Raw genomic sequence first — 15226 nt, 5'->3', positions numbered from 1 at the left:
ATTGAAGCTTCGCTTATTCATATTTCTGCACTTCCTGGAGCTGCTGTCTTTTATTTCAGACATGCAGCACATCTCAAGCCCTTGTGCAGTAATTGGATTTCTAGTTATAACTTTAACTCTGTTCTCTGAAATCCTCCTAATCTTTCAGTTCCATTTAAGTCCAGCTGGCATGGTTACACATTAACTTAATGCAAATCAATTTTTTGTCTAAAAGAGAGCCTTTGTTGAACGCAGACTGTTTGTTTTCCCCTACAGCAGAGCTGCTTTATTAGAGCAGATTTATTTCTTTCCCCTTCTGAGCATCAGTTGTGTCTCAGAGTGTGCCGCAGAAGGAGATATATTAAGCATGGGTGGAGTTTATTGGGCAGAGCTAGTGGGAAAGGAGCCAAGTGCACAGTGAAAAAGTAAGACATGATGTGTGTTTTTCCATTATAAGGGATTCCCTCAACTACAAACGCAGACACACTTAGCCATGCATGTTTTTCTTGTTGGGAAACAAAGGCCTTGGTAACGTAGCTCTGACTCACTAGCGGCAGTTTACAGATTTCAGTTTCGCTCAGCAAAGGCACAAAGGGAAGGAAAAACCAGATCTAGCTGGTTTTGGCTAGTCTAGATGTTTATGTGCACTTATAGAGAACCAGCTAACGCTGAAGTAATGAAGCTCCAGCTCACATATATGTAATGCAGCTTTTCTGTTTCATTGATTTAGGTTATTTAATTTATCCTACATAGTTTTGGTTTTTATATTTAAACACTATGGAAAAATATTTGATCTGTGAAATTAAAAAAATATAAATTAAAAAATTAAAAATAAAATAAACTTGGTTGAGGATGGTTTACACCAGGCTTTATTTTTCCACCATTATTTGGGTGGGTTTCACTGGCAAGTGATTCATGGTTGAAAAATGCAAACTTGGTTTAAACAGTGTCCAAGTTTAGCTGAACTATAACCTTAGTTGTTGTTTTTTTCAGCCTAACTATTACAGCCCTGTTCAGAGAACATATGAAATAAGCCATTGAAAGTAGGTGTGAATATGAATGATTTCACTGTGAGCTCCATCACCCTACCCAAAATAACAAAGAAGCATGACATAATCCTCTTATGTGTGGGTCTGACTCCAAAAATGGGTGTGGGTAGCAATGGTATGACATTCTAAGAAGCCAATCAGCTTCTCGAACTCATGACTTCTCTACCTAAACTAACCAGTGGTTGCATGAGAGTAGGCTTTAGTAAATGTTCCTCGCAGCATTTGGGTGTGATGTGGTCGTTTTGACACAGGAAGCTGGGCTTAGGGAGGAGGGAGACCGTTTAACACACTGAGGAGTGTGTGTTTGCTATGGATAATTTCCATGCACGTCTGGATCATTTTGGAAACTTGTGGCTCTCTAGGAGCAAAATCCAGGGCACGGCAAACAAAACACTTTAAACGAATCAACTGTAAAGTGAGTTCAAATGAATCGACTGTAAGCAATTCGGTTCTTGCAACCTTTTCCAAATGCATCTATACACAAGATTCTTCTATGCATGAATGTAGTCAGCCATCCATTCTAAAAATTTAAACTCTGCAACACCTGGAAAACACATGTAGACCGATTACGTGTGGGTCTACATAAGAGCTCGGGCTGCTTGCGTCATCTGTGCTGAGCCACTTCCTCCTCCACTTCCTCCTCTCTCTGTTTATAGCTACAGCCTGTCACCATGGGAACAGTGTCCTAGCCAACAAAGAAAGAACGGTGTTTTGATATGACCACACCAACAGACACAATCTGATAGACAGTCATTACGTATAGCGGCGCTGATATTGACCTCAAGCAAGCCCTTTGTTTTAAAGAACAGCGGAAAGTCTCTCAAGAGAATCAATGCGCAGCCACATTCAAGAATTTACATAGACAAAGTGGAGGATATTAAAATTTTTGCAGTCTTTGACTTGCAATTGCAGTTAGATTTTATTTGTGTTGTTTTGGTTATTGCTTACTTATTTTAATTTGACATTATTTATGTTTCTTTTCAAGTTAATGAGCTTCCCAAATGAAACACAGTTTCTTGTATTGTATAATAATACACCCTGTCCACCTTCTTGTGCCTTAAGTCTCCTGTAACAGACTTCATATGTGCATATCAAAGACTCCTGGGAGTCTCACATCAGGAACCATTGATAAAATGGTAGGCATCAGTAACCATGGAGATGTTGCTGTTTAACCTCAACTTATACTCAGCAGTAGTTGCTACTACTAAGTTTAGGAGGTTGGTCATCATGGTTGGCTTTCTTTCCTGCTATGACTCAAGGGTTTCCCCATTGAATACTGTTCAACTAGACTGTAGAGTTTTTCCTAAAGTACACTGTTTAACTACACTATAAATCATTTCCCAATGTACACTGTTCATCCGGAATGTAGGTCTTTCCCCAAAGTGCACTATTAATCTAGACTGAAGATATTTTTACAACTTAGTGGAGAACTTTCTTCAACATACACTGGTCACCTAGAATGGAGATCTTTGTTCATCTAGAATGAAGATATTTATTTGAAGTACACTCTTCATCTAGACTGTAGGTCTTTTCTGAAAGTACGCTGTTCATTTAGAATGGATATTTTTCTCCGAAGTACACTATTCATCTATACTGGGTTTTTCCCCAGAGTATACTGTTATACTGTTCAGCTAAACTCTAGATCTTGTAAGATTGCAAGGCTCTCCCCACACCCTAAATTTCCACCGAAACAACCACATCAGGATGGGTGTGAAAGGGACTGAGTGAAAGCAATGATGATCTCATCTGTACGGCTTGTAGGAGCCTGTTTGAAAGCCCTGATCTCCAGGGTATGGAAGCATGGATAGCCACTCAGGATGGATGTTAGTAGATTAATTGGATGTGCTGAGTATTTCCTCAGGATGGTTGTTAGCAGATGGAGATGAAGTTACTGATGTCCTCATTATGTGGATCCACTGAACACTTGTTAGGAGTGTTTGGTGGAGGATGTGAGGAAGCTCTGATGAAAGACCCAAGTTTATCCACTACACAATCATGTCACGGGTGACGGCATGTGCTTCTCATAGCATGCTACTGTTTATAGAATATGTCCTCCTACAGGTTATACACACTTTATACAGTCACTGAATGTACCACCTACTCAAAGTGGGTTGGATAGAAAGGATGTCTTAGTCATTGCTTTGTATACAGTAGATGGACTTCGCCTACAAAATAAATTTAACCTGTATAACACACCTATTGGAGGAAGATGATATGATGGTAGTCAAGTAACAAATATGATGCAACATTTCTGTATGCTATCATCAGACTCAAGAATGAGAAATCTAGATGTTAAATGAAGTTGCATGGTATAAAAACCTGAATTGTGTGACACAAAGCAAGGTTTTTTATATTAATTTGACATGTGCTCAGAAGGGATTAGCTTGCTACCTTATAAGGAAGGTGAAGATATGATAAATGTTGTTGTTCTTTCAGCTGCTCCCTGTTTGGGGTTGCCACAGCAGATCATTTGGTCAGCAAGTTTCGATTTGGCACAGGTTTTACGCCGGATGCCCTTCTGACGCAACTCTCCCATTTAATCCGGGCTTGGGACCATAACTGAGAGTTAATTCTTCAGTGGCTGGGTTAGCTCCCTGCCCGGGAAGCAAACCGGGGCCACGTCAGGGAGAGCTCGGGATCCCGCCGCTGGACAACCAGCAGACAAATATATGAAAAATAATTATTTTGAAAAACAGCTTGTCACCTTGTGAAACTTCAGGGAAGAGTTTAAATGAAACTGTAAAACAGCTTACAATAAAAGTAACTGTGTGCTTTCACTTTCACTACTTGGTTGGAAAATCCCCTTGGCTTTACATGTCTTACATGCTGTTCAGGCCTTCAGACAGTCTTGATAGCAAGCAACACTAGATGGTATCAAGATGTAATCTGGTTTAATGCAGACTTTATACTCTGTGATTATGTTTAATTGACAGTCGTCTTTGTGTCATTGACATGTCCTTGTTTATGCCAGACTGAACCAGTTTTCAGCTGTCATTCCCACTGGGTGATTTTGTAATATTAGCTTCCTGTAGTGCTGTTCAGGTGTGTGGAAATAATTCAAATGAGGCTTGCTGTACAGAACTGGCCCTTCGACCTGCAATGAATTTCCTTACACTTCAAAAAGCATTCTCCAGAGCTCAGTTGCTCTCTTGATTGCCAGGCATGTAGTAAATCAAGCTGCAAATGTAGAAAAAAGGGACAAATCTTTTATTTATTTATTTATTTATTTATTTTAATGTTCAGAATGTAAGGGAAGGTCTAGACACTTGTCTGGGCAATAAAAAAAAGAAGCCTTCCATCACTGCTGTTTCTCCAATCGGCTGTAAACGTGCTATTGGTAGCTGTTTTTTGGTGTTTTCTTTTACTTTTAATTGGTTTTCCAGGCTTGGGTAAGTGTCAGGTGGTGATGCTTTCTGCATAAGTCCTGTATGACACATGAGCATGTTAATTATTTCTGCTTGCGTGTTAACAGAACACCACAAGCAGTGTAAAACAAGAGGTTGCCATGTATACCTGCATACAGATTGATGTTTGTGGTATACTCGTGCAGGTTTTCGAGGAAACACCAGAAGTGTTCTTCAGAGTGAAGATGAAATAACATTCACAACCTGCCTGCAGCATGATCCTGTAACTGGTGCACAAACAGTGTTTTGTTTTGTTTGATTTTGTGACAGATATTGGAAAATAACATGTGTGTTAGATTTCAGACAGCCCTTAGGATGGATTTAGCCTGTCCTTGACACTGAGTTTATAATGTAAAACAGCATGTATTAAATGCTTAAACCCTTTTATTATATTCTATTGTAAGATCAATAGGTTGAAGGTGGATTCAGCCTTCTCTGTGTTAGAATCGATCCATATAATGGCAACAGCAGATCCGTCTGTCCTTCTGCCAGCTAGATGACGATTCAGCTGATTAGACTAGACGTACATATGCATGCATGTACATTTTTTTTGTCCCGTGCCTTTTAAGGGGATTTTCGGGGATTTTATCTTTAATTTACAAGCCATTCCATATATCAGTGCTATAGTGTGTTTAATTCAGTTACATTCGATTCAGTATTATTTGGACAAACTCAAAGCAGCTTATAATAGCAGGAATGTAAAATCTGTTAATGCTGTAAATATACCTTTTCATAATGTGCTCCTCAACATGTTCATGTGATCCTCATTGTTTTCTGGAAAGTCCCAAATTTGTACAGCAGGTCTATTCAGCCGTCTAGGCTCACAAACCAAATTCCTTATTTCTTCCAAAAACATGCATTTAAGAGAAACAGAAAGTGTTTCATGCACCAATGAGCTTGTGATCAGGAAACATTCTTGCCTCAGTGCATTTGGCCTCGTTGCTTAATGTACCGCTGTGTACAAACTCTGTTGTCAAGCGGTTGTCAATGACAACGCCAGTTATGTGTGCCACACTAATGAATAATACAAGTATGTCAGCTCGCTTAATGCTTCGTGACTCAGATCACACTCTCAGATCGGGCAAATCAGATGTGAAAAGTGTGGAATGCAATATGCAATACTGAACATGACATCACACGCTATTCAAATAGTGGCCTTTTATTTAACATTTATAGGCTGCTGAACAAACTCAGTGAGTGTTAGAGCAAATGGAGCAAGATGTGATATGTTCTTCAGTCTGTGTAAAGTGTAACAGTGTACAGTCATGGCTTCTGGCATAAAAAGCGAGCTTAAGCTCTTGAATTAGAACGAGACAAGCTGTGCTAAAGGGCCTCTTACACAGATGAGTGAACACACCATACACTATTAGCGCCAAACCGCCTGCACATGTGTTTATGAGTCAGTGTGGCATCCACTCGAGCCAGCAGAGACCCTGCTGACACTGATAATTGCTAGCCATAGTTTAAGACACCTGACCATGTGATCTCATCCATATGGCATTGCATATTGGCGTCTGCTCTGCGACCCTACCACCATTAATCAGACATCTCAGCGGGTCACTTTTTATCCGATCGGCCTTGTTGACATCAAAACAAGCCGTTGCATCGAATTACTCATGTTTATAACCAGCATGCAAATTTAAAATATTGCTTGTATAAACTAACATTCCTCATTTTCACCTCCTTTGGATGGATCTTTTTTTTTTTTTTTTTAAATCATTATTTTAATTCCATCTCAGTTGAGCTGTCTTGGATGTATTTTTTCACTCTAGGCCACATGTGTAGGAAGAGGTTGTGCAGAAGTGCATGCTTTTTATCAGTTCTCAAGGGAAGTGTTTCACAACCCAGCACTCAGCAGTTTTAACCTTTAAAAATCAAACACAACATGAAGATATGATAGCAGGTTTGAAAAACAGTTACGATAACCAGCATTAACCAGCATGTGTGGGAAATGTTCTTGATATTTAATTATGCTGTTAGTAGTCTGACTAGCTCAGTAAATATAACTTATGTATTATAGTATATACTCTATACAGCTAGATGTTTGTGTCCACAATCCCACAACCTACCAAAATATAATCAAAGTTCAATCTGGTGCAAAGGTCATTTGCAGTAAAATTATTTTCTTAACTGATAAGAGTTGATGCTGATTTGTGTCTAGAAGTTGGGATGGCTGTTTATCATCCTCTGGCCTTTCCTGTCTTTGATAGATCCCTCCTCTACAGTATGAAGTTCCCAAGCTAAAAACATCATGTTCTGTGTTTATGTAAGTGATGGTATGCGTGGCACGGCATTGTGAGCTAAGTTGTAGTGAGAATGTATTTGAGATGAACGTTCTGTCCCGGACTTCAGCATTCATGCTACATTATTATATTATATATAAGTGTTAAACCATCAACCTTATTAAACCAATGTGCATGTGTCCTTAATTGATAGCTGACTTCTAAAATAGAAACATCATTAAGGACTACATTGTTTAGTCTAACTGTCTCCTGAACACACACAGATACAGATAAGGCCGCTGAGTCTATAAGGATCCTTCATGGTCTGCTTAAGCTTACTCAGCTGATCTGATCCAAATGATAATGAGTCAAATTAACATTGGGTTTGCTTCTTGTTTGAGTCGGAGCCACCTGTAATCACAATCTACATTCAGGAAGTGAAAACATGCCACAGTTTCTTTGGGTTCAAGTAAGATTAGATAACAGTTAATTGTTCTGAAGTCTTTCTTGAGAAAAATGTTGTAGCTAAAGAACGCTTAAGCGAACTACTTCAAGAGACGTAAATTAATTAAGTAAGTACAGACATACTGTTATAGAGAATAGACAACTGGACATGTTGTGAACATATTTTTCAACAAAAATAAAACACATAAGGTACAGTGTGTATGTGTGGTGTCCTCACAAGTGGAAAATTCAACAGGCACATATCATATCTAGTCTAGGGCATAGAATTTGTGTCCTCCTTTTCAATAAGTAATGTGTTGTTGTTGATTATTTTTCCGTCAGTTTTCCATTTGGGCCCATCTGTTGCATGTAACATATAAAACAAAACACAACAACATAAGCTGCATGCCTTTTTCCATTCAGATGATTCCTGTTATTCTTAATCGGAGACAATAGTATGCACCGTGTTTCAGCAAGTAGCCGCTGGCAGTGTCTGCTATATTAATAGCTGTGCCAATGGGAGGAAACAGCATTAGAAAACTCTCTAACAATGCGGTAATCAAATTCTCCCATACTGCCGGCATCTTAAAAATGGCTCTCGCTGTACTCCTTAGATCACCCCATTAGCACAGTACCATAAAAGTACTCTCAGTTCCTCTAGAGCCCATAGGGAATAGTATGTTTATGCTCTGGCTAAAGAGCTATGTGGCTTTGTTTCTCAAAAGGAATTAGGATCATCTATCAGCAGCCGTTCCCGTACATTAAGCTGCTCAAGTCCCTGGATCAGGGCCTCGCTATGTTCTGGAAATCTAAAGAGCAAGTGACTGTGTTTATACTCTGACTCAAGCTACGAATCAACAGCTAAAAGGCTTTGTCACTAACCAACAACTGTTGTAACTCTGAACAATAATATTAATAAATAAAATAATAATAATAATAATAATAATAATAATAATAATAATAATAATAATAATAATAATAATAATAATGATGATGATGATGATTTCCCCCAGGGAACAAAAATGACAAAAGCAAGGGAAAGATTGAATTAGGGATAACGTGAAATGTGTGACAGTCATTAATCCCACAGCACACATACAGACATCAGACAGGCCCAATTATAGACACATCAGTGCAGGCCAAGATGACTCAGTGAGTGCTGACTCTTAATGTCTCCCTGTTTCCAGCTCCCTGCCTTACTTGCTATTTACATAAAGATTTCTCGTCACTGTCACCACGGCAACAGCAGCCACAGGAAAGTAAACAGAGGAGTGAGCCCTTAGTCAGGGAGGCGAGAGGAGGCTGATGAAAGCTAGGTTTCATCAGTTGAGCTGATGGAGAAAGTGTGAAGCAAGCTTTGACTTTTTTCTTTTAAAAAAAAGACTTTTTCCCAGCCTCTCTCCTGGGGCGAAGTGTATCAGCCTGTGGCCAGAGAGGTCAATCCAGCTAGGCGCAGATGTGTATCACAGGAGGATGTACACTTTTGGCTTAGCATCAAGCCACAGGTTGCCTCCCTTGAGTCCTGGGAAAAAACAGCAGGTGGCTTTAGCATCTTTCAGATATATGTTCCTAACCTAAAGATAGTTGTTTTAAAACTAAAAATAAACTTTTGCAACAGCTGCGCAAAGATTGAATTAGTTAATATAGTTAATCACAGTGTAAAATTTATAAAAAGGCACCTCACAGCTGATAAAATAGACATTGGGCCAGTCATGGAAAACTGCTTCATTTTGTTTATACCCATGAGATGATTTTTCCCACACACCCATATCCCACCACTCACGTCAGATTTAATGAGGCTTTGTGCCACTTTCTATAAAAACCAAATCTTGGCATGTCTTGAAGAGCCGTAGAGGATATATCCTCTGTCTGTCACCTTAAGTGGCATCACAGTTGTTATCCTGTTGCTCTGCACCTACGGACAAACACTGCAAGATTCACCTCTCCCATGAACTTTAAAGGGGTCAGAATCAATGGTCAGCATGTTCAAGCAGATAATAAAAGCAAATTAAAGCAACCCCCTGATGTCAGGTGCACATCTGCTGCTTTTTAAAAGTGTGAGAAATCTTTTATACAAATTCATCCAAATGCTGATGTGACTTTTTGTTTGTTTGTCAGACAGAAGTGCACAGTACATGTATTTTTTTTTATCATTATTAAAAGAGTCCCTAATTGCAGTTGATATCTCAAAATGTAACTAAAGTGCGAATGAAGTTCCTTCTATGAATTATTCAGTAAATGCAGTGACACTGACAGTGAGAGTGGGTGCATTGACTTTAGGGAAATACCATTATAAAAAAAGAGGCAAAACTACTGAGGGGTGTTTACACTTGCTTTCCAGTGAGTAACAGAATAGTGATTAAATCCTCCCTTTACATCAATCGTTCTGACCATGATGGGTCAAAGATCTCAAATCCCTGCCTCAAACCACCAGTCTTTGCCAAACTTTCATTCTCATGCTCAGTAATGAGGAATATTATTATTTAATATCTCTAATCATTAGGAACAATGTAGTAGGCAGCAGCATGATGGGTAAGCAGTGTCCTCACAGCTCAATCGATTCACCTCTCAACCCTCAGTCCTTCAATCCAGAGCTACTGTCTAGCCTGTGCAGAGTATGGTGTGGGTGTTCTCTGTTCTCAGGTTTCCTTACAGGGCTGACTGAGTGTGTGAATGTGTATTTCCTATTCTGGTGTGCTTTCCAGGGTGTATTCCACCGCACTTCCTGTGTTCCTGTTTAAAGCTCCAGGTCCAGGAAGCTCCCAGATCAGGAATAAGCAGTTACTGAAGGTGAGTAAATGAATGTGACGTAGCTCGGGTTCAGTTTAAACGGGAACTCGTAGCCTTTATCAACAGATATCTGTCACTTATGCGATATTTTTGGTTCTACACCACCCCCCGAGAACAAAACAATTCTACTGCACTAATTCTAATCTCTAAAGCAAAGCATATATTTGCTCTTGAAAGATACATCCACTCAGGTCTCTCAGTGCTGACCGTGTTTCCATCTTTAGGCACATGACTCAAGCCCATTGCTGATAAATAAATAAAAATCCCATTCTCTTTTCATAAACACAATTTGACTTGTCAGGGCTTACGCAAAATCAGCAAGGAGTTATCACTGCATCAGGAGAAATTATCAGCTACCAGCTGCTGCCAATATAAACAGGAGAACATGGCAGACAAGTAACTTGCCAAGAGTGGAGAGAGCAGAGTCCAAAGTGAGTTAGTCCTTCTCTGGAACTGGAATTGCACACACACGTTATTGAGCTTTGGACGTACAATTCAATAACAAGCCAATTGATTGAAAACAAATGTTGATCTCTGACCTTTGCACAGTATTATATATTATTTGAAATCTGTATTCACTGGGCAGTTCATGAGGCCAGGGTTGGATAAAAATAACAAACAACACATGAGCCATACTTCAGTATCATTTGAAATTCAAAGATGAACTACTTTAGAGATAGGAAGAAAAATATCCTCTGTTGCAACATAAATATTACTCTATAATATATTACAGCATTCTCAGAAGACTCTCCAATTGTTTCATGCCTTGTACCATAAATATGTCCAGTCTGTTAATGAGTGGCAACTCCCTGAGAGCATGCACCCTCATTTATTAACTCATATCACAGTATCAGCTAATACAGAGCTACAAGGAAGTCTTTGTAGAGGCTTCCCTGCTTCAGATATGTTGTTTTTGGAAGCTGAACAGACCTGCATGACAGGCTGTACATCAGAGATTTGCAGCAGGACACTTGTGCTTATAATTATATGTGCCACACATGTGCAAACTCTAAATTATATACAGTATATAACATATCAAAAGGTATAAAGAAAGGTAAAAGTTAAATATGCTTCCTATTGGATTTTCCTATAAATGCATTACAAAAAAAGTTCACCTAATATGGTCATTGCATCACTGAAAGAAAAAATAAATAAATAAAATGGATGTGAAGGGAGGTTATTTGAGAGGAAATAAGGTCCAGACAGGATGTACGTGCATTACACCTCTTCCCCACGGCCAATGCGCTGTACCACTTTAATAGAACACCGTGGCATGGGAATAATCTGCCCTTCTGAAACTAGCCATCATACTGCAGCTTGGAAAGAAAAAAAAGTGTTTCCTATTAGCCATACAGTCACACTGGGAGGGTCTGCCATGTTATTTCCAACAGAAAAATAGGTGTTTATAACCTCTGTAGTTTATTAATAAGAGGAAACTGCTACCAAATTGCAGCTTCGACTGCTGAGCTGGTTGAGGAGGTGTGAATTTGCAACGTGCAACAAGGGAATCGTTACACACTCAACACTTAAAATAGGAGTAAAAATAGCATGTTGCTCTGAATCATGAGTAAGAGTTGACGAACCTTGAAAAAAAGGACCTGGAAGTTTTCTGGAAATTCCCTTTCATACCAAAAAAAAGCATATTCACGGAAGAGCCCCTATGGCGGGATGTTTGGTGCAGAGGAGGAACAAGGAAACAGCATGTGAATTTATATAAATATTAAAAAACTGAAACTTACAGTGTGATTGGTGAATTCCGTTTCCTTATATGGCAAGATGTCTGGTCAAACTGCTGACAAATGTTACTTTTCCAGCTGTTTTTACTAATTCACTATCAATTTTTTTCAAATTAACCCCAGACACAGTAACATCTTCACAAGCTACACAGAAGTGCAGAAGATACCTCCATTGTTTTGTTTTGGGTTTTTTTTTACCTCATTTTACTGAACGTTTACAAATGTGAATATTCAAAGCCAGTGAAGTTGGATTTAATTTCATGTCATTCAAATGAAGTGGTAGAAATTCTAACCCACATGCAATCCTCTGCTCGTGCAAGTCTTCCTTTTTAACCATTCTCACTCTCAATCTTTTGCTTACTAGTTTTCTACTAGTAATAAAACCCCATCAATAGAATAAATACAAGGTATGAGTCACGTATTAATGATGAAGGAAGTAGTGGTAAAGCATTATTACTGCACTTCTTTACAAGCTAAACCACTGGGCTGATTTAGGTTATGAAATAAAAAAGAAATAAAGTGTACTGTACTGTACTGTACATTCTCATCGTTTCTTTTTAATAAACCGAAGTTTGGCTCGTGTGCATTTTACAGATATCTGCTGCTCTATGCCAGTCCATTTTTTGCACCTCCTTCATCTATTTTCTAACCCAACGCTCTTTTTCCTGAATATTTGCATAAAGACTCAGATTGATAACAGGCTTGAGTTCAGTTTTGGCTGAAAGCCACTCCCAAGTCTAAGATTACTGCCTCAGAACTTCACAAAAAAAAAGTAATAAGTGAAAATTATTCATGTTGAGAAGAAAGCTTTGAAAGCTTATAGTTGTTTTTGTGCCATCTTTTGCTAAAATATCAGCCTTTTATGTAAGTTGTAAAGTTAAAAGTAAGAGGTCATTGTGTTTTCCTATAAAAATGAAATATAGAGCTCTCTTGAAGCCAGAAATTCACTTTACATTCCCTTTTCCCTTGGTCTTTAACATAATAACGTTTAAAGCCTACGAACCACCAGCGTTGCCAGATGAATGTTTTTCACTTTTGAGTGATGAACTGCTTTTAAAGCCATGTTGTAAGCATATAGGTGCATTACAATATTAGGCCTCACACAGATCAAGCGCTCCATGCTTATATATCTTTAAAAAAATAATGCTTCTGTTGACAACAAAAGCTTAAAAGAAGTCACTGTGCTCATCCCGGCAGTCCAGTTCTGTGCCTGCTTTGTGTCGTGCAAAGTTTTGACATGGAATGATGGATTGAGGACACAGTACACTAAACACCAACGCCTCAGAGTGTGTACACACTCATTGCTGACTGCATCAGGGGCAAGGGATGTGTACCGCCAACTGTCTGTGTGTAACATGATCCCAGGGATAAAGTGCCCTCAGTGAATTTCACTGAAAAAAGAAATAAAACACTGCATTTTAGATATATTTAGAGTTGAAAACATGGGTCTTTAATAGAACAGGCTGCTTGTTGTAAGTGATTAATCAAGAATAGTCTTCTGATGTCTAAGAAGAAGAGAAGAAGAACACAATATTGAATAAAACATGGATAATGACAAAAAAAAAAAATCAATGAAGCTCTGTTAGAAAGCAGGCAAGGGATTAAGCATTTTCCTTTCGGGGTGTTAACACAGAGCTTTATTCTGTTTATCATGCTACCAGCCAAGTAAGCTGTTTACATCACACTTAATCCGGTCTTGTAAAGAAATTACTGGATGTAATGTAACTTGCTTTCATACTCACAACCAGGAACAGGGCTTACCAACAGAATCCCATGTAAATGCTGTAAATGATGTATATTTGTCTTGCAATTTGTCTTAACCCTTGTGTTATCTTTACTCTTTGTTTATTTATCACTTACCTTATAGAAGCTGTACATGTTTGTTTTTAGGAAAGCTGAAATGTGCAGGACGATTTCTGAAGACTGAAAAAGGATTCATCACAGAAAACGTCACAATATCAACAATTATAATAAATCATTTCTGATATGTTTATATGGAGTGTCTGATATACTTATTTGGATGAGCACATTGAAATAGATATGAGATAGATATAGATAAACTATGTTCCATACCTCTTTTACCTGTTGGGACAACAATCTTTAAAGAGCAGTACAGCAGCATAGCAGTGAAGCGTTTCATCTCTCGAGTTCATCACCCTCAGGCTCTTCTGACTTCCTGAATTCTGACTTGTTTAAAGTTTAACCTGTCAGTACACACTTTTTACTGTGTGTGCCCTATTTCCTTAATTGTAGCTATCCTCGTTGACGTCCTTAATTACGCTAGCAGCATCACCCGGGCTGTGTTTATACAGAAATGATCTGAAGCGTGATGCAGAAGCAAAGCAGAGAGTTTGGAAGCATCCCACGCTGAAGAGAAAGTAGGCAAGTGAGAATGTACTGCGCGGGTTGATCGGTTCAGATTTTCACATGGCCAAATGTGCACACAGCTGTCACCGCTGATCGTTCATCAATGTGTGTTCAAGGTGTCACCATTTACTGTGTGTGTTATGACCGGTTATGGGGACAACCTGTCCGACATCCTAACTGTATACAGATTGTTCTGTTTCAGTTTCAAGTTGCATCCAGACAGGCTGAAAGATGAAATTTGAGAACGTGTGTTGCTCTAATCTCGATTCTGGGCTTCACAGACATTATACAACGATGTGTTCTACAAAGCAATAAGCATACTACTTTAGTTTAGTCTACTGCACTTTAGTTCCTTAAAACTTAACATAGCATGCATTATTTCTGCCCAATTTCTGCACTTACTTAAAACAATTACTGTAATTAACATTCATTTAATTTTATTAGTTATTTAGATGCCACTAGTTATTAATCACAAATATTAAGCATCAAATATTAATCACAGTGTGACAGTTCTGCTCCTGCCACATGCCAGTCTTTGCATGACTTTCTTAAAACTCACTGACATTTGTATGATTGCTCAAAGTTTCTAGACTCCCAGACTCCCAATGCCTGAAAAATATCTCAGTGAATAACGAGTGTGTAAATTACTACAACAGAAAAGCAGAAAAAAACCCAGAATTTACCCTTTTCTGAAGACAAACCTGTTGCATTCAACCTTTTCATAATAATAAGAGTTTATCAAAATGCTGTCTCAGTGTGTTCACTCATATTGTATTTTTCCTCACTGGAACTTTTAATCATTAATATTTCTAATCTTTTTGTTTCCCCCCCCCAATACCAAACGCCAAATTCAGCATGTTCAGGGCTGTGTAACATGTTCTGAGGAAATGCTGCCCTCTTCTACATACATGAGCTCACATTTGTCGCTGATGGCTAGTAGAGAGACAGCAGGACGTCCCTTCCACCAAGAAAGCGCAGCAATTACGTTCTCATGACCATAGACCACGAATGACCTTTAGAGCAGAGCTTGTGCTCTCCCTACAATAGGGTGAGATATTGTATTGATATAATGCTGTCACACTGATCAATCAATTGATAGATCAATCGATTAAATAAATAAAGAGTACTAATTACTATTATTATTAATAATAATTATTATAATAACAATATTTTATTGTGTTCTCTAATGCAGGATTGTACGATGCTCTCCTGTAGATTAAACTGTGTCATATATG

The 15226-nt window shown here is 38.6% G+C and overlaps 2 long non-coding RNA genes across 2 annotated transcripts; one reads left to right on the top strand and one right to left on the bottom strand.

Annotated features, from left to right (window-relative positions):
• Window positions 1–300: 300 nt before the first annotated feature.
• On the top strand, window positions 301–13534 carry LOC131357515 (uncharacterized). Its single transcript, XR_009205283.1, has 3 exons — window positions 301–404; window positions 9804–9888; window positions 13515–13534. It is a non-coding gene; the product is annotated as an uncharacterized LOC131357515 (long non-coding RNA).
• Window positions 836–6302, bottom strand: LOC131357514 (uncharacterized). The gene is made up of 3 exons (XR_009205282.1): window positions 5159–6302; window positions 4542–4659; window positions 836–4452 (listed from the first exon to the last, which is right to left on the bottom strand). It is a non-coding gene; the product is annotated as an uncharacterized LOC131357514 (long non-coding RNA).
• Window positions 13535–15226: the final 1692 nt, after the last annotated feature.

The sequence above is a fragment of the Hemibagrus wyckioides genome, linkage group LG08 (assembly GCF_019097595.1).
Source record: "Hemibagrus wyckioides isolate EC202008001 linkage group LG08, SWU_Hwy_1.0, whole genome shotgun sequence".
Classification (NCBI taxonomy): domain Eukaryota; kingdom Metazoa; phylum Chordata; class Actinopteri; order Siluriformes; family Bagridae; genus Hemibagrus; species Hemibagrus wyckioides.
This window is presented reverse-complemented; position numbering and strand designations above follow the sequence as displayed.